This window comes from Macaca mulatta, chromosome 14 (genome assembly GCF_049350105.2).
Source record: "Macaca mulatta isolate MMU2019108-1 chromosome 14, T2T-MMU8v2.0, whole genome shotgun sequence".
In the NCBI taxonomy this organism is placed as follows: domain Eukaryota; kingdom Metazoa; phylum Chordata; class Mammalia; order Primates; family Cercopithecidae; genus Macaca; species Macaca mulatta.
In genome coordinates, this window is record NC_133419.1 from 65,060,242 (window position 1) to 65,079,275 (window position 19,034).

Consider the following 19,034-nt stretch of genomic DNA (forward strand, 5'->3'; position numbering starts at 1 on the left):
CCCTCAAGAAGCCTTTCGCTAAGACAGTTCTTGTGGAATTGGCAAAGTGATATTTGGAAGCCCATAGAGGGCTATGGTGAAAAAGGAAATATCCTCAGATGAAATCTGGAAAGAAGATTTCTGGGAAACTGCTTAGTGTTCTGTTAATTCATCTCACAGAGTAACTTCTGTATTTCGTGGATCTCTTTGCTAGCCTGATTTCTGTGGAATCTGAAAACAGATATTTCGGATCCCTTTGAAGACTATAGGGCCAAAGGAAATATCCTCCGATAACAAAGAGAAAGAAGCTTTCTGAGAAACTTCTTTGTGTTCTGTGAAATCATCTCACATAGTTGCAGCTTTCCCCTCAAGAAGCCTTTCGCTAAGACAGTTCTTGTGGAATTGGCAAAGTGATATTTGGAAGCCCATAGAGGGCTATGGTGAAAAAGGAAATATCCTCAGATGAAATCTGGAAAGAAGCTTTCTGAGAAACTGCTTAGTGTTCTGTTAATTCATCTCACAGAGCTACATCTGTATTTCGTGGATCTCTTTGCTAGCCTTATTTCTGTGGAATCTGAGAACAGATATTTCGATCCCTTTGAAGACTATAGGGCCAAAGGAAATATCCTCCGATAACAAAGAGAAAGAAGCTTTCTGAGAAACTTCTTTGTGTTCTGTGAAATCATCTCACAGAGTTGCAGCTTTCCCCTCAAGAAGCGTTTCGCTAAGACAGTTCTTGTGGAATTGGCAAAGTGATATTTGGAAGCCCATAGAGGGCAATGGTGAAAAAGGAAATATCCTCAAATGAAATCTGGAAAGAAGCTTTCTGAGAAACTGCTTAGTGTTCTGTTAATTCATCTCACAGAGTTACATCTGTATTTCGTGGATCTCTTTGCTAGCCTTATTTCTGTGGAATCTGAGAACAGATATTTCGGATCCCTTTGAAGACTATAGGGCCAAAGGAAATATCCTCCGATAACAAAGAGAAAGAAGCTTTCTGAGAAACTTCGTTGTGTTCTGTGAAATCATCTCACAGAGTTACAGCTTTCCCATCAAGGAGCCTTTCGCTAAGACAGTTTATGTGGAATTGGCAAAGTGATATTTGGAAGCCCATAGATGGCTATGGTGAAAAAGGAAATATCCTCAGATGAAATCTGGAAAGAAGCTTTCTGAGAAACTGCTTAGCGTTCTGTTAATTCATCTCACAGAGTTACATCTGTATTTCGTGGATCTCTTTGCTAGCCTTATTTCTGTGGAATCTGAGAACAGATATTTCGGATCCCTTTGAAGACTATACTGCCAAAGGAAATATCCTCCGATAACAAAGAGAAAGAAGCTTTCTGAGAAACTTCTTTGTGTTCTGTGAAATCATCTCACAGAGTTACAGCTTTCCCCTCACGGAGCCTTTCGCTAAGACAGTTCTTTTGAAACTGGCAAAGTGATATTTGGAAGCCCATAGAGGGCTATTTTGAAAAAGGAAATATCCTCAGATGAAATCTGGAAAGAAGCTTTCTGAGAAACTGCTTAGTGTTCTGTTAATTCATCTCACAGAGTTACATCTGTATTTCGTGGATCTCTTTGCTAGCCTTATTTCTGTGGAATCTGAGAACAGATATTTCGGATCCCTATGAAGACTATAGGGCCAAAGGAGGTATCCTGCGATAACAAAGAGAAAGAAGCTTTCTGAGAAACTTCTTTGTGTTTTGTGAAATCATCTCACAGAGTTACAGCTTTCCCCTCAAGAAGCCTTTCGCTAAGACAGTTCTTGTGGAATTGGCAAAGTGATATTTGGAAGCCCATAGAGGGCTATGGTGAAAAAGGAAATATCCTCAGATGAAATCTGGAAAGAAGCTTTCTGAGAAACTGCTTAGTGTTCTGTTAATTCATCTCACAGAGCTACATCTGTATTTCGTGGATCTCTTTGCTAGCCTTATTTCTGTGGAATCTGAGAACAGATATTTCGGATCCCTTTGAAGACTATAGGGCCAAAGGAAATATCCTCCGATAACAAAGAGAAAGAAGCTTTCTGAGAAACTTCTTTTTGTTCTGTGAAATCATCTCACAGAATACCAGCTTTCCCCTCAAGAAGCCTTTCACTAAGACAGTTCTTGTGGAATTGGCAAAGTGATATTTGGAAGCCCATAGAGGGCTATGGTGAAAAAGGAAATATCCTCAAATGAAATCTGGAAAGAAGCTTTCTGAGAAACTGCTTAGTGTTCTGTTAATTCATCTCACAGAGTTACATCTGTATTTCGTGGATCTCTTTGCTAGCCTTATTTCTGTGAAATCTTAGAACAGATATTTCTGATCCCTTTGAAGACTATAGGGCCAAAGGAAATATCCTCCGATAACAAAGAGAAAGAAGCTTTCTGAGAAACTTCTTTGTGTTCTGTGAAATCATCTCACAGAGTTGCAGCTTTCCCCTCAAGAAGCCTTTCGCTAAGACAGTTCTTGTGGAATTGGCAAAGTGATATTTGGAATCCCATATAGGGCTATGGTGAAAAAGGAAATATCCTCAGAGGAAATCTGGAAAGAAGCTTTCTGAGAAACTGCTTAGTGTTCTGTTAATTCATCTCACAGTGTTACATCTGTATTTCATGGATCTCTTTGCTAGCCTTATTTCTGTGGAATCTGAGAACAGATATTTCAGATCCCTTTGAAGACTATAGGGCCAAAGGAAATATCCTCCGATAACAAAGAGAAAGAAGCTTTCTGAGAAAATTCTTTGTGTTCTGTGAAATCATCTCACAGAGTTGCAGCTTTCCCCTCAAGAAGCCTTTCTCTAAGACAGTTCTTGTGGAATTGGCAAAGTGATATTTGGAAGCCCATAGAGGGCTATGGTGAAAAAGGAAATATCCTCAGATGAAATCTGGAAAGAAGCTTTCTGGGAAACTGCTTAGTGTTCTGTTAATTCATCTCACAGAGTAACTTCTGTATTTCGTGGATCTCTTTGCTAGCCTGATTTCTGTGGAATCTGAAAACAGATATTTCGGATCCCTTTGAAGACTATAGGGCCAAAGGAAATATCCTCCGATAACAAAGAGAAAGAAGCTTTCTGAGAAACTTCTTTGTGTTCTGTGAAATCATCTCACAGAGTTGCAGCTTTCCCCTCAAGAAGCCTTTCGCTAAGACAGTTCTTGTGGAATTGGCAAAGTGATATTTGGAAGCCCATAGAGGGCTATGGTGAAAAAGGAAATATCCTCAAATGAAATCTGGAAAGAAGCTTTCTGAGAAACTGCTTAGTGTTCTGTTAATTCATCTCACAGAGTTACATCTGTATTTCGTGGATCTCTTTGCTAGCCTTATTTCTGTGGAATCTGAGAACAGATATTTCGGATCCCTTTGAAGACTATAGGGCCAAAGGAAATATCCTCCGATAACAAAGAGAAAGAAGCTTTCTGAGAAACTTCGTTGTGTTCTGTGAAATCATCTCACAGAGTTACAGCTTTCCCCTCACGGAGCCTTTCGCTAAGACAGTTCTTGTGGAATTGGCAAAGTGACATTTGGAAGCCCATAGAGGGCTATGGTGAAAAAGGAAATATCCTCAAATGAAATCTGGAAAGAAGATTTCTGAGAAACTGCTTAGTGTTCTCTTAATTCATCTCACAGAGTTATATCTGTATTTCGTGGATCTCTTTGCTAGCCTTATTTCTGTGGAATCTGAGAACAGATATTTCAGATCCCTTTGAAGACTATAGGGCCAAAGGAAATATCCTTCGATAACAAAGAGAAAGAAGCTTTCTGAGAAACTTCGTTGTGTTCTGTGAAATCATCTCACAGAGTTACAGCTTTCCCCTCACGGAGCCTTTCGCTAAGACAGTTCTTGTGGAATTGGCAAAGTGATATTTGGAAGCCCATAGAGGGCTATGGTGAAAAAGGAAATATCCTCAGATGAAATCTGGAAAGAAGCTTTCTGAGAAACTGCTTAGTGTTCTGTTAATTCATCTCACAGAGCTACATCTGTATTTCGTGGATCTCTTTGCTAGCCTTATTTCTGTGGAATCTGAGAACAGATATTTCGGATCCCTTTGAAGACTATAGGGCCAAAGGAAATATCCTCCGATAACAAAGAGAAAGAAGCTTTCTGAGAAACTTCGTTGTGTTCTGTGAAATCATCTCACAGAGTTACAGCTTTCCCCTCACGGAGCCTTTCGCTAAGACAGTTCTTTTGAAATTGGCAAAGTGACATTTGGAAGCCCATAGAGGGCTATGGTGAAAAAGGAAATATCCTCAAATGAAATCTGGAAAGAAGCTTTCTGAGAAACTGCTTAGTGTTCTCTTAATTCATCTCACAGAGTTATATCTGTATTTCGTGGATCTCTTTGCTAGCCTTATTTCTGTGGAATCTGAGAACAGATATTTCGGATCCCTTTGAAGACTATAGGGCCAAAGGAAATATCCTCCGATAACAAAGAGAAAGAAGCTTTCTGAGAAACTTCGTTGTGTTCTGTGAAATCATCTCACAGAGTTACAGCTTTCCCCTCACGGAGCCTTTCGCTAAGACAGTTCTTGTGGAATTGGCAAAGTGATATTTGGAAGCCTATAGAGGGCTACGGTGAAAAAGGAAATATCCTCAGAGGAAATCTGGAAAGAAGCTTTCTGAGAAACTGCTTAGTGTTCTGTTAATTCATCTCACAGTGTTACATCTGTATTTCATGGATCTCTTTGCTAGCCTTATTTCTGTGGAATCTGAGAACAGATATTTCAGATCCCTTTGAAGACTATAGGGCCAAAGGAAATATCCTCCGATAACAAAGAGAAAGAAGCTTTCTGAGAAACTTCTTTGTGTTCTGTGAAATCATCTCACAGAGATGCAGCTTTCCCCTCAAGAAGCCTTTCTCTAGGATAGTTCTTGTGGAATTGGCAAAGTGATATATGGAAGCCCATAGAGGGCTATGGTGAAAAAGGAAATATCCTCAGATGAAATCTGGAAAGAAGCTTTCTGAGAAACTGCTTAGTGTTCTGTTAATTCATCTCACAGAGTTACATCTGTATTTCGTGGATCTCTTTGCTAGCCTTATTTCTGTGGAATCTGAGAACAGATATTTCGGATCCCTATGAAGACTATAGGGCCAAAGGAAGTATCCTGCGATAACAAAGAGAAAGAAGCTTTCTGAGAAACTTCTTTGTGTTTTGTGAAATCATCTCACAGAGTTACAGCTTTCCCCTCAAGAAGCCTTTCGCTAAGACAGTTCTTGTGGAATTGGCAAAGTGATATTTGGAAGCCCATAGAGGGCTATGGTGAAAAAGGAAATATCCTCAGATGAAATCTGGAAAGAAGCTTTCTGAGAAACTGCTTAGTGTTCTGTTAATTCATCTCACAGAGCTACATCTGTATTTCGTGGATCTCTTTGCTAGCCTTATTTCTGTGGAATCTGAGAACAGATATTTCGGATCCCTTTGAAGACTACAGGGCCAAAGGAAATATCCTCCGATAACAAAGAGAAAGAAGCTTTCTGAGAAACTTCTTTTTGTTCTGTGAAATCATCTCACAGAATACCAGCTTTCCCCTCAAGAAGCCTTTCACTAAGACAGTTCTTGTGGAATTGGCAAAGTGATATTTGGAAGCCCATAGAGGGCTATGGTGAAAAAGGAAATATCCTCAAATGAAATCTGGAAAGAAGCTTTCTGAGAAACTGCTTAGTGTTCTGTTAATTCATCTCACAGAGTTACATCTGTATTTCGTGGATCTCTTTGCTAGCCTTATTTCTGTGAAATCTTAGAACAGATATTTCTGATCCCTTTGAAGACTATAGGGCCAAAGGAAATATCCTCCGATAACAAAGAGAAAGAAGCTTTCTGAGAAACTTCTTTGTGTTCTGTGAAATCATCTCACAGAGTTGCAGCTTTCCCCTCAAGAAGCCTTTCGCTAAGACAGTTCTTGTGGAATTGGCAAAGTGATATTTGGAAGCCCATAGAGGGCTATGGTGAAAAAGGAAATATCCTCAGAGGAAATCTGGAAAGAAGCTTTCTGAGAAACTGCTTAGTGTTCTGTTAATTCATCTCACAGTGTTACATCTGTATTTCATGGATCTCTTTGCTAGCCTTATTTCTGTGGAATCTGAGAACAGATATTTCAGATCCCTTTGAAGACTATAGGGCCAAAGGAAATATCCTCCGATAACAAAGAGAAAGAAGCTTTCTGAGAAAATTCTTTGTGTTCTGTGAAATCATCTCACAGAGTTGCAGCTTTCCCCTCAAGAAGCCTTTCTCTAAGACAGTTCTTGTGGAATTGGCAAAGTGATATTTGGAAGCCCATAGAGGGCTATGGTGAAAAAGGAAATATCCTCAGATGAAATCTGGAAAGAAGCTTTCTGGGAAACTGCTTAGTGTTCTGTTAATTCATCTCACAGAGTAACTTCTGTATTTCGTGGATCTCTTTGCTAGCCTGATTTCTGTGGAATCTGAAAACAGATATTTCGGATCCCTTTGAAGACTATAGGGCCAAAGGAAATATCCTCCGATAACAAAGAGAAAGAAGCTTTCTGAGAAACTTCTTTGTGTTCTGTGAAATCATCTCACAGAGTTGCAGCTTTCCCCTCAAGAAGCCTTTCGCTAAGACAGTTCTTGTGGAATTGGCAAAGTGATATTTGGAAGCCCATAGAGGGCTATGGTGAAAAAGGAAATATCCTCAAATGAAATCTGGAAAGAAGCTTTCTGAGAAACTGCTTAGTGTTCTGTTAATTCATCTCACAGAGTTACATCTGTATTTCGTGGATCTCTTTGCTAGCCTTATTTCTGTGGAATCTGAGAACAGATATTTCGGATCCCTTTGAAGACTATAGGGCCAAAGGAAATATCCTCCGATAACAAAGAGAAAGAAGCTTTCTGAGAAACTTCGTTGTGTTCTGTGAAATCATCTCACAGAGTTACAGCTTTCCCCTCACGGAGCCTTTCGCTAAGACAGTTCTTGTGGAATTGGCAAAGTGACATTTGGAAGCCCATAGAGGGCTATGGTGAAAAAGGAAATATCCTCAAATGAAATCTGGAAAGAAGATTTCTGAGAAACTGCTTAGTGTTCTCTTAATTCATCTCACAGAGTTATATCTGTATTTCGTGGATCTCTTTGCTAGCCTTATTTCTGTGGAACCTGAGAACAGATATTTCAGATCCCTTTGAAGACTATAGGGCCAAAGGAAATATCCTCCGATAACAAAGAGAAAGAAGCTTTCTGAGAAACTTCGTTGTGTTCTGTGAAATCATCTCACAGAGTTACAGCTTTCCCCTCACGGAGCCTTTCGCTAAGACAGTTCTTGTGGAATTGGCAAAGTGATATTTGGAAGCCCATAGAGGGCTATGGTGAAAAAGGAAATATCCTCAGAGGAAATCTGGAAAGAAGCTTTCTGAGAAACTGCTTAGTGTTCTGTTAATTCATCTCACAGAGTTACATCTGTATTTCGTGGATCTCTTTGCTAGCCTTATTTCTGTGAAATCTGAGAACAGATATTTCGGATCCCTTTGAAGACTATAGGGCCAAAGGAAATATCCTCCGATAACAAAGAGAAAGAAGCTTTCTGAGAAACTTCTTTGTGTTCTGTGAAATCATCTGACAGAGTTACAGCTTTCCCCTCAAGAAGCCTTTCGCTAAGACAGTTCTTGTGGAATTGGCAAAGTGATATTTGGAAGCCCATAGAGGGCTATGGTGAAAAAGGAAATATCCTCAGATGAAATCTGGAAAGAAGCTTTCTGAGAAACTGCTTAGTGTTCTGTTAATTCATCTCACAGAGCTACATCTGTATTTCGTAGATCTCTTTGCTAGCCTTATTTCTGTGGAATCTGAGAACAGATATTTCGGATCCCTTTGAAGACTATAGGGCCAAAGGAAATATCCTCCGATAACAAAGAGAAAGAAGCTTTCTGAGAAACTTCGTTGTGTTCTGTGAAATCATCTCACAGAGTTACAGCTTTCCCCTCACGGAGCCTTTCGCTAAGACAGTTCTTTTGAAATTGGCAAAGTGACATTTGGAAGCCCATAGAGGGCTATGGTGAAAAAGGAAATATCCTCAAATGAAATCTGGAAAGAAGCTTTCTGAGAAACTGCTTAGTGTTCTCTTAATTCATCTCACAGAGTTATATCTGTATTTCGTGGATCTCTTTGCTAGCCTTATTTCTGTGGAATCTGAGAACAGATATTTCGGATCCCTTTGAAGACTATAGGGCCAAAGGAAATATCCTCCGATAACAAAGAGAAAGAAGCTTTCTGAGAAACTTCGTTGTGTTCTGTGAAATCATCTCACAGAGTTACAGCTTTCCCCTCACGGAGCCTTTCGCTAAGACAGTTCTTGTGGAATTGGCAAAGTGATATTTGGAAGCCCATAGAGGGCTATGGTGAAAAAGGAAATATCCTCAGAGGAAATCTGGAAAGAAGCTTTCTGAGAAACTGCTTAGTGTTCTGTTAATTCATCTCACAGTGTTACATCTGTATTTCATGGATCTCTTTGCTAGCCTTATTTCTGTGGAATCTGAGAACAGATATTTCAGATCCCTTTGAAGACTATAGGGCCAAAGGAAATATCCTCCGATAACAAAGAGAAAGAAGCTTTCTGAGAAACTTCTTTGTGTTCTGTGAAATCATCTCACAGAGATGCAGCTTTCCCCTCAAGAAGCCTTTCTCTAGGATAGTTCTTGTGGAATTGGCAAAGTGATATATGGAAGCCCATAGAGGGCTATGGTGAAAAAGGAAATATCCTCAGGTGAAATCTGGAAAGAAGCTTTCTGAGAAACTGCTTAGTGTTCTGTTAATTCATGTCATAGAGTTACATCTGTATTTCGTGGATCTCTTTGCTAGCCTTATTTCTGTGGAATCTGAGAACAGATATTTCGGATCCCTATGAAGACTATAGGGCCAAAGGAAATATCCTCCGATAACAAAGAGAAAGAAGCTTTCTGAGAAACTTCCTTGTGTTCTGTGAAATCATCTCACAGAGTTACAGCTTTCCCCTCAAGAAGCCTTTCACTAAGACAGTTCTTGTGGAATTGGCAAAGTGATATTTGGAAGCCCATAGAGGGCTATGGTGAAAAAGGAAATATCCTCAAATGAAATCTGGAAAGAAGCTTTCTGATAAACTGCTTAGTGTTCTGTTAATTCATCTCACAGAGTTACATCTGTATTTCGTGGATCTCTTTGCTAGCCTTATTTCTGTGAAATCTGAGAACAGATATTTCGGATCCTTTTGAAGACTATAGGGCCAAAGGAAATATCCTCCGATAAGAAAGAGAAAGAAGCTTTCTGAGAAACTTCTTTGTGTTCTGTGAAATCATCTCACAGAGTTGCAGCTTTCCCCTCAAGAAGCCTTTCGCTAAGACAGTTCTTGTGGAATTGGCAAAGTGATATTTGGAAGCCCATAGAGGGCTATGGTGAAAAAGGAAATATCCTCAAATGAAATCTGGAAAGAAGCTTTCTGAGAAACTGCTTAGTGTTCTGTTAATTCATCTCACAGAGTTACATCTGTATTTCGTGGATCTCTTTGCTAGCCTTATTTCTGTGGAATCTGAGAACAGATATTTCGGATCCCTTTGAAGACTATGGGGCCAAAGGAAATATCCTCCGATAACAAAGAGAAAGAAGCTTTCTGAGAAACTTCTTTGTGTTCTGTGAAATCATCTCACAGAGTTACAGCTTTCCCCTCACGGAGCCTTTCGCTAAGACAGTTCTTTTGAAATTGGCAAAGTGATATTTGGAAGCCCATAGAGGGCTATGGTGAAAAAGGAAATATCCTCAAATGAAATCTGGAAAGAAGCTTTCTGAGAAACTGCTTAGTGTTCTGTTAATTCATCTCACAGAGTTACATCTGTATTTCGTGGATCTCTTTGCTAGCCGTATTTCTGTAAAATCTGAGAACAGATATTTCGGATCCCTTTGAAGACTATAGGGCCAAAGGGAATATCCTCCGATAACAAACAGAAAGAAGCTTTCTGAGAAACTTCTTTGTGTTCTGTGAAATCATCTCACAGAGTTGCAGCTTTCCCCTCAAGAAGCGTTTCGCTAAGACAGTTCTTGTGGAATTGGCAAAGTGATATTTGGAAGCCCATAGAGGGCTATGGTGAAAAAGGAAATATCCTCAAATGAAATCTGGAAAGAAGCTTTCTGAGAAACTGCTTAGTGTTCTGTTAATTCATCTCACAGTGTTACATCTGTATTTCATGGATCTCTTTGCTAGCCTTATTTCTGTGGAATCTGAGAACAGATATTTCAGATCCCTTTGAAGACTATAGGGTCAAAGGAAATATCCTCCGATAACAAAGAGAAAGAAGCTTTCTGAGAAAATTCTTTGTGTTTTCTGAAATCATCTCACAGAGTTGCAGCTTTCCCTTCAAGAAGCCTTTCTCTAAAACAGTTCTTGTGGAATTGGCAAAGTGATATTTGGAAGCCCATAGAGGGCTATGGTGAAAAAGGAAATATCCTCAGATGAAATCTGGAAAGAAGCTTTCTGGGAAACTGCTTAGTGTTCTGTTAATTCATCTCACAGAGTAACATCTGTATTTCGTGGATCTCTTTGCTAGCCTTATTTCTGTGGAATCTGAGAACAGATATTTCGGATCCCTTTGAAGACTATAGGGCCAAAGGAAATATCCTCCGATAACAAAGAGAAAGAAGCTTTCTGAGAAACTTCTTTGTGTTCTGTGAAATCATCTCACAGAGTTGCAGCTTTCCCCTCAAGAAGCCTTTCGCTAAGACAGTTCTTGTGGAATTGGCAAAGTGATATTTGGAAGCCCATAGAGGGCTGTGGCGAAAAAGGAAATATCCTCAGATGAAATCTGGAAAGAAGCTTTCTGAGAAACTGCTTAGTGTTCTGTTAATTCATCTCACAGAGTTACATCTGTATTTCGTGGATCTCTTTGCTAGCCTTATTTCTGTGGAATCTGAGAACAGATATTTCGGATCCCTTTCAAGACTATAGGGCCAAAGGAAACATCCTCCGATAACAAAGAGAAAGAAGCTTTCTGAGAAACTTCGTTGTGTTCTGTGAAATCATCTCACAGAGTTACAGCTTTCCCCTCACGGAGCCTTTCGCTAAGACAGTTCTTTTGGAATTGGCAAAGTGATATTTGGAAGCCCATAGAGGGCTATGGTGAAAAAGGAAATATCCTCAAATGAAATCTGGAATGAAGTTTTCTGAGAAACTGCTTAGTGTTCTGTTAATTCATCTCACAGAGTTATATCTGTATTTCGTGGATCTCTTTGCTAGCCTTATTTCTGTATAATCTGAGAACAGATATTTCGGATCCCTTTGAAGACTATAGGGCCAAAGGAAATATGCTCCGATAACAAAGAGAAAGAAGCTTTCTGAGAAACTTCGTTGTGTTCTGTGAAATCATCTCACAGAGTTACAGCTTCCCCTCACGGAGCCTTTCGCTAAGACAGTTCTTTTGAAATTGGCAAAGTGATATTTGGAAGCCCATAGAGGGCTATGGTGAAAAAGGAAATATCCTCAGATGAAATCTGGAAAGAAGCTTTGTGAGAAACTGCTTAGTGTTCTGTTAATTCATCTCACAGTGTTACATCTGTATTTCATGGATCTCTTTGCTAGCCTTATTTCTGTGGAATCTGAGTGCAGATATTTCCGATCCCTTTGAAGACTATAGGGCCAAAGGAAATATCCTCCGATAACAAAGAGAAAGAAGCTTTCTGAGAAACTTCTTTGTGTTCTGAGAAATCATCTCACAGAGTTGCAGCTTTCCCCTCAAGAAGCCTTTCGCTAAGTCAGTTCTTGTGGAATTGGCAAAGTGATATTTGGAAGCCCTTAGAGGGCTATGGTGAAAAAGGAAATATCCTCAGATGAAATCTGGAAAGAAGCTTTCTGAGAAACTGCTTAGTGTTCTGTTAATTCATCTCACAGAGTTACATCTTTATTTCGTGGATCTCTTTGCTAGCCTTATATCTGTGGAATCTGTGAACAGATATTTCGGATCCCTTTGAACACTATAGGGCCAAAGGAAATATCCTCCGATAACAAAGAGAAAGAAGCTTTCTGAGAAACTTCGTTGTGTTCTGTGAAATCATCTCACAGAGTTACAGCTTTCCCCTCACGGAGCCTTTCGCTAAGACAGTTCTTTTGAAATTGGCAAAGTGATATTTGGAAGCCCATAGAGGGCTATGGTGAAAAAGGAAATATCCTCAGAGGAAATCTGGAAAGAAGCTTTCTGAGAAACTGCTTAGTGTTCTGTTAATTCATCTCACAGTGTTACATCTGTATTTCATGGATCTCTTTGCTAGCCTTATTTCTGTGGAATCTGAGAACCTATATTTCAGATCCCTTTGAAGACTATAGGGCCAAAGGAAATATCCTCCGATAACAAAGAGAAAGAAGCTTTCTGAGAAACTTCTTTGTGTACTGTGAAATCATCTCACAGAGTTGCAGCTTTCCCCTCAAGAAGCCTTTCGCTAAGACAGTTCTTGTGGAATTGGCAAAGTGATATTTGGAAGCCCATAGAGGGCTATGGTGAAAAAGGAAATATCCTCAGATGAAATCCTGAAAGAAGCTTTCTGAGAAACTGCTTAGTGTTCTGTTAATTCATCTCACAGAGTTACATCTGTATTTCGTGGATCTCTTTGCTAGCCTTATTTCTGTGGAATCTGAGAACAGATATTTCGGATCCCTTTGAAGACTATAGGGCCAAAGGAAATATCCTCCGATAACAAAGAGAAAGAAGCTTTCTGAGAAACTTCGTTGTGTTCTGTGAAATCATCTCACAGAGTTACAGCTTTCCCCTCAAGGAGCCTTTCGCTAAGACAGTTTATGTGGAATTGGCAAAGTGATATTTGGAAGACCATAGAGGGCTATGGTGAAAAAGGAAATATCCTCAGATGAAATCTGGAAAGAAGCTTTCTGAGAAACTGCTTAGTGTTCTGTTAATTCATCTCACAAAGTTTCATCTGTATTTCGTGGATCTCTTTGCTTGCCTTATTTCTGTGGAATCTGAGAACAGATATTTCGGATCCCTATGAAGACTATAGGGCCAAAGGAAATATCCTCCGATAACAAAGAGAAAGAAGCTTTCTGAGAAACTTCTTTGTGTTCTGTGAAATCATCTGACAGAGTTACAGCTTTCCCCTCAAGAAGCCTTTCGCTAAGACAGTTCTTGTGGAATTGGCAAAGTGATATTTGGTCGCCCATAGAGGGCTATGGTGAAAAAGGAAATATCCTCAAATGAAATCTGGAAAGAAGCTTTCTGAGAAACTGCTTAGTGTTCTGTTAATTCATCTCACAGAGTTACATCTGTATTTCGTGGATCTCTTTGCTAGCCTTATTTCTGTGGAATCTGAGAACAGATATTTCGGATCCCTTTGAAGACTATAGGGCCAAAGGAAATATCCTCCGATAACAAAGAGAAAGAAGCTTTCTGAGAAACTTCGTTGTGTTCTGTGAAATCATCTCACAGAGTTACAGCTTCCCCTCACGGAGCCTTTCGCTAAGACAGTTCTTTTGAAATTGGCAAAGTGATATTTGGAAGCCCATAGAGGGCTATGGTGAAAAAGGAAATATCCTCAGATAAAATCTGCAAAGAAGCTTTGTGAGAAACTGCTTAGTGTTCTGTTAATTCATCTCACAGTGTTACATCTGTATTTCATGGGTCTCTTTGCTAGCCTTATTTCTGTGGAATCTGAGAGCAGATATTTCCGATCCCTTTGAGGACTATAGGGCCAAAGGAAATATCCTCCGATAACAAAGAGAAAGAAGCTTTCTGAGAAACTTCTTTGTGTTCTGAGAAATCATCTCACAGAGTTGCAGCTTTCCCCTCAAGAAGCCTTTCGCTAAGTCAGTTCTTGTGGAATTGGCAAAGTGATATTTGGAAGCCCATAGAGGGCTATGGTGAAAAAGGAAATATCCTCAGATGAAATCTGGAAAGAAGCTTTCTGAGAAACTGCTTAGTGTTCTGTTAATTCATCTCACAGGGTTACATCTGTATTTCGTGGATCTCTTTGCTAGCCTTATATCTGTGGAATCTGTGAACAGATATTTCGGATCCCTTTGAACACTATAGGGCCAAAGGAAATATCCTCCGATAACAAAGAGAAAGAAGATTTCTGAGAAACTTCTTTGTGTTTTGTGAAATCATCTCACAGAGTTACAGCTTTCCCCTCACGGAGCCTTTCGCTAAGACAGTTCTTGTGGAATTGGCAAAGTGATATTTAGAAGCCCATAGAGGGCTATGGTGAAAAAGGAAATATCCTCAGATGAAATCTGGAAAGAAGCTTTCTGAGAAACTGCTTAGTGTTCTGTTAATTCATCTCACAGAGCTACATCTGTATTTCGTGGATCTCTTTGCTAGCCTTATTTCTGTGGAATCTGAGAACAGATATTTCAGATCCCTTTGGAGACTATAGGGCCAAAGGAAATATCCTCCGATAACAAAGAGAAAGAAGCTTTCTGAGAAACTTCTTTGTGTTCTGTGAAATCATCTCACAGAGTTGCAGCTTTCCCCTCAAGCAGCCTTTCGCTAAGACAGTTCTTGGGGAATTGGCAAAGTGATATTTGGAAGCCCTTAGAGGGCTATGGTGAAAAAGGAAATATCCTCAAATGAAATCTGGAAAGAAGCTTTCTGAGAAACTGCTTAGTGTTCTGTTAATTCATCTCACAGAGTTACATCTGTATTTCGTGGATCTCTTTGCTAGCCTTATTTCTGTGGAATCTGAGAACAGATATTTCGGATCCCTTTGAAGACTATAGGGCCAAAGGAAATATCCTCCGATAACAAAGAGAAAGAAGCTTTCTGAGAAACTTCGTTGTGTTCTGTGAAATCATCTCTCAGAGTTACAGCTTTCCCCTCACGGAGCCTTTCGCTAAGACAGTTCTTTTGAAACTGGCAAAGTGATATTTGGAAGCCCATAGAGGGCTATGGTGAAAGAGGAAATATCCTCAGATGAAATCTGGAAAGAAGCTTTCTGAGAAACTGCTTAGTGTTCTGTTAATTCATCTCACAGAGCTACATCTGTATTTCGTGGATCTCTTTGCTAGCCTTATTTCTGTGGAATCTGAGAACAGATATTTCAGATCCCTTTGAAGACTATAGGGCCAAAGGAAATATCCTCCGATAACAAAGAGAAAGAAGCTTTCTGAGAAACTTCTTTGTGTTCTGTGAAATCATCTCACAGAGTTGCAGCTTTCCCCTCAAGAAGCCTTTCGCTAAGACAGTTCTTGGGGAATTGGCAAAGTGATACTTGGAAGCCCATAGAGGGCTATGGTGAAAAAGGAAATATCCTCAAATGAAATCTGGAAAGAAGCTTTCTGAGAAACTGCTTAGTGTTCTGTTAATTCATCTCACAGAGTTACATCTGTATTTCGTGGATCTCTTTGCTAGCCTTATTTCTGTGGAATCTGAGAACAGATATTTCGGATCCCTTTGAAGACTATAGGGCCAAAGGAAATATCCTCCGATAACAAAGAGAAAGAAGCTTTCTGAGAAACTTCGTTGTGTTCTGTGAAATCATCTCTCAGAGTTACATCTTTCCCCTCACGGAGCCTTTCGCTAAGACAGTTCTTTTGAAATTGGCAAAGTGATATTTGGAAGCCCATAGAGGGCTATGGTGAAAGAGGAAATATCCTCAGATGAAATCTGGAAAGAAGCTTTCTGAGAAACTGCTTAGTGTTCTGTTAATTCATCTCACAGAGTTACATCTGTATTTCGTGGATCTCTTTGCTAGCCTTATTTCTGTGGAATCTGAGAACAGATATTTCGGATCCCTTTGAAGACTATAGGGCCAAAGGAAATATCCTCCGATAACAAAGAGAAAGAAGCTTTCTGAGAAACTTCTTTGTGTTCTGTGAAATCATCTCACAGAGTTACAGCTTTCCCATCACGGAGCCTTTCGCTAAGACAGTTCTTTTGAAATTGGCAAAATGATATTTGGAAGCCCATAGAGGGCTATGGTGAAAAAGGAAATATCCTCAGAGGAAATCTGGAAAGAAGCTTTGTGAGAAACTGCTTAGTGTTCTGTTAATTCATCTCACAGTGTTACATCTGTATTTCATGGATCTCTTTGCTAGCCTTATTTCTGTGGAATCTGAGAACAGATATTTCAGATCCCTTTGAAGACTATAGGGCCAAAGGAAATATCCTCCGATAACAAAGAGAAAGAAGCTTTCTGAGAAACTTCTTTGTGTTCTGTGAAATCATCTCACAGAGTTACAGCTTTCCCGTCACGGAGCCTTTCGCTAAGACAGTTCTTTTGAAATTGACAAAGTGATATTTGGAAGCCCATAGAGGGCTATGGTGAAAAAGGAAATATCCTCAGATGAAATCTGGAAAGAAGCTTTCTGAGAAACTGCTTAGTGTTCTGTTAATTCATCTCACAGAGTTACATCTGTATTTCGTGGATCTCTTTGCTAGCCTTATTTCTGTGGAATCTGAGAACAGATATTTCGGATCCCTTTGAAGACTATAGGGCCAAAGGAAATATCCTCCGATAACAAAGAGAAAGAAGCTTTCTGAGAAACTTCTTTGTGTTCTGTGAAATCATCTCACAGAGTTACAGCTTTCCCCTCAAGAAGCCTTTCGCTAAGACAGTTCTTGTGGAATTGGCAAAGTGATATTTGGAAGCCCATAGAGGGCTATGGTGAAAAAGGAAATATCCTCAAATGAAATCTGGAAAGAAGCTTTCTGAGAAACTGTTTAGTGTTCTGTTAATTCACCTCACAGAGTTACATCTGTATTTCGTGGATCTCTTTGCTAGCCTTATTTCTGTGGAATCTGAGAACAGATATTTCGGATCCCTTTGAAGACTATAGGGCCAAAGGAAATATCCTCCGATAACAAAGAGAAAGAAGCTTTCTGAGAAACTTCTTTGTGTTCTGTGAAATCACCTCACAGAGTTACAGCTTTCCCCTCAAGAAGCCTTTCGCTAAGACAGTTCTTGTGGAATTGGCAAAGTGATATTTGGAAGCCCATAGAGGGCTATGGTGAAAAAGGAAATATCCTCAAATGAAATCTGGAAAGAAGCTTTCTGAGAAACTGCTTAGTGTTCTCTTAATTCATCTCACAGAGTTATATCTGCATTTCGTGGATCTCTTTGCTAGCCTTATTTCTGTGGAATCTGAGAACAGATATTTCGGATCCCTTTGAAGACTATAGGGTCAAAGGAAATATCCTCCGATAACAAAGAGAAAGAAGCTTTCTGAGAAACTTCTTTGTGTTCTGTGAAATCATCTCACAGAGATGCAGCTTTCCCCTCAAGAAGCCTTTCTCTAGGATAGTTCTTGTGGAATTGGCAAAGTGATATATGGAAGCCCATAGAGGGCTATGGTGAAAAAGGAAATATCCTCAGATGAAATCTGGAAAGAAGCTTTCTGAGAAACTGCTTAGTGTTCTGTTAATTCATCTCACAGAGTTACATCTGTATTTCGTGGATCTCTTTGCTAGCCTTATTTCTGTGGAATCTGAGAACAGATATTTCGGATCCCTTTGAAGACTATAGGGCCAAAGGAAATATCCTCCGATAACAAAGAGAAAGAAGCTTTCTGAGAAACTTCGTTGTGTTCTGTGAAATCATCTCACAGAGTTACAGCTTTCCCCTCAAGGAGCCTTTCGCTAAGACAGTTTATGTGCAATTGGCAAAGTGATATTTGGAAGACCATAGAGGGCTATGGTGAAAAAGGAAATATCCTCAGATGAAATCTGGAAAGAAGCTTTCTGAGAAACTGCTTAGCGTTCTGTTAATTCATCTCACAGAGTTACATCTGTATTTCGTGGATCTCTTTGCTAGCCTTATTTCTGTGGAATCTGAGAACAGATATTTCGGATCCCTTTGAAGACTATAGGGCCAAAGGAAATATCCTCCGATAACAAAGAGAAAGAAGCTTTCTGAGAATCTTCTTTGTGTTCTGTGAAGTCATCTCACAGAGTTACAGCTTTCCCCTCACGGAGCCTTTCGCTAAGACAGTTCTTTTGAAACTGGCAAAGTGATATTTGAAAGCCCATAGAGGGCTATGGTGAAAAAGGAAATAATCCTCAGATGAAATCTGGAAAGAAGCTTTCTGAGAAACTGCTTAGTGTTCTGTTAATTCATCTCACAGAGTTACATCTGTATTTCGTGGATCTCTTTGCTAGCCTTATTTCTGTGGAATCTGAGAACAGATATTTCGGATCCCTATGAAGACTATAGGGCCAAAGGAAGTATCCTGCGATAACAAAGAGAAAGAAGCTTTCTGAGAAACTTCTTTGTGTTTTGTGAAATAATCTCACAGAGTTACAGCTTTCCCTTCACGGAGCCTTTCGCTAAGACAGTTCTTGTGGAATTAGCAAAGTGACATTTGGAAGCCCATAGAGGGCTATGGTGAAAAAGGAAATATCCTCAGATGAAATCTGGAAAGAAGCTTTCTGAGAAACTGCTTAGTGTTCTGTTAATTCATCTCACAGAGTTACATCTGTATTTCGTGGATCTCTTTGCTAGCCTTATTTCTGTGGAATCGAGAACAGATATTTCAGATCCCTATGAAGACTATAGGGCCAAAGGAAATATCTTCCGATAACAAAGAGAAAGAAGCTTTCTGAGAAACTTCTTTGTGTTCTGTGAAATCATCTCACAGAGCTACAGCTTTCCCCTCAAGAAGCCTTTCCCTAAGACAGTTCTTGTGGAATTGGCAAAGTGATATTTGGAAGCCCATAGAGGGCTATGGTGAAAAAGGAAATATCCTCAAATGAAATCTGGAAAGAAGCTTTCTGAAAAACTGCTTAGTGTTCTGTTAATTTATCTCACAGAGTTACATCTGTATTTCGTGGATCTCTTTGCTAGCCTTATTTCTGTGGAATCTGAGAACAGATATTTCGGATCCCTTTCAAGACTATAGGGCCAAAGGAAATATCCTCCGATAACAAAGAGAAAGAAGCTTTCTGAGAAACTTCGTTGTGTTCTGTGAAATCATCTCACAGAGTTACAGCTATCCCCTCACGGAGACTTTCGCTAAGACAGTTCTTTTGAAATTGGCAAAGTGATATTTGGAAGCCCATAGAGGGCTATGGTGAAAAAGGAAATATCCTCAGAGGAAATCTGGAAAGAAGCTTTCTAAGAAACTGCTTAGTTTTCTGTTAATTCATCTCACAGAGTTACATCTGTA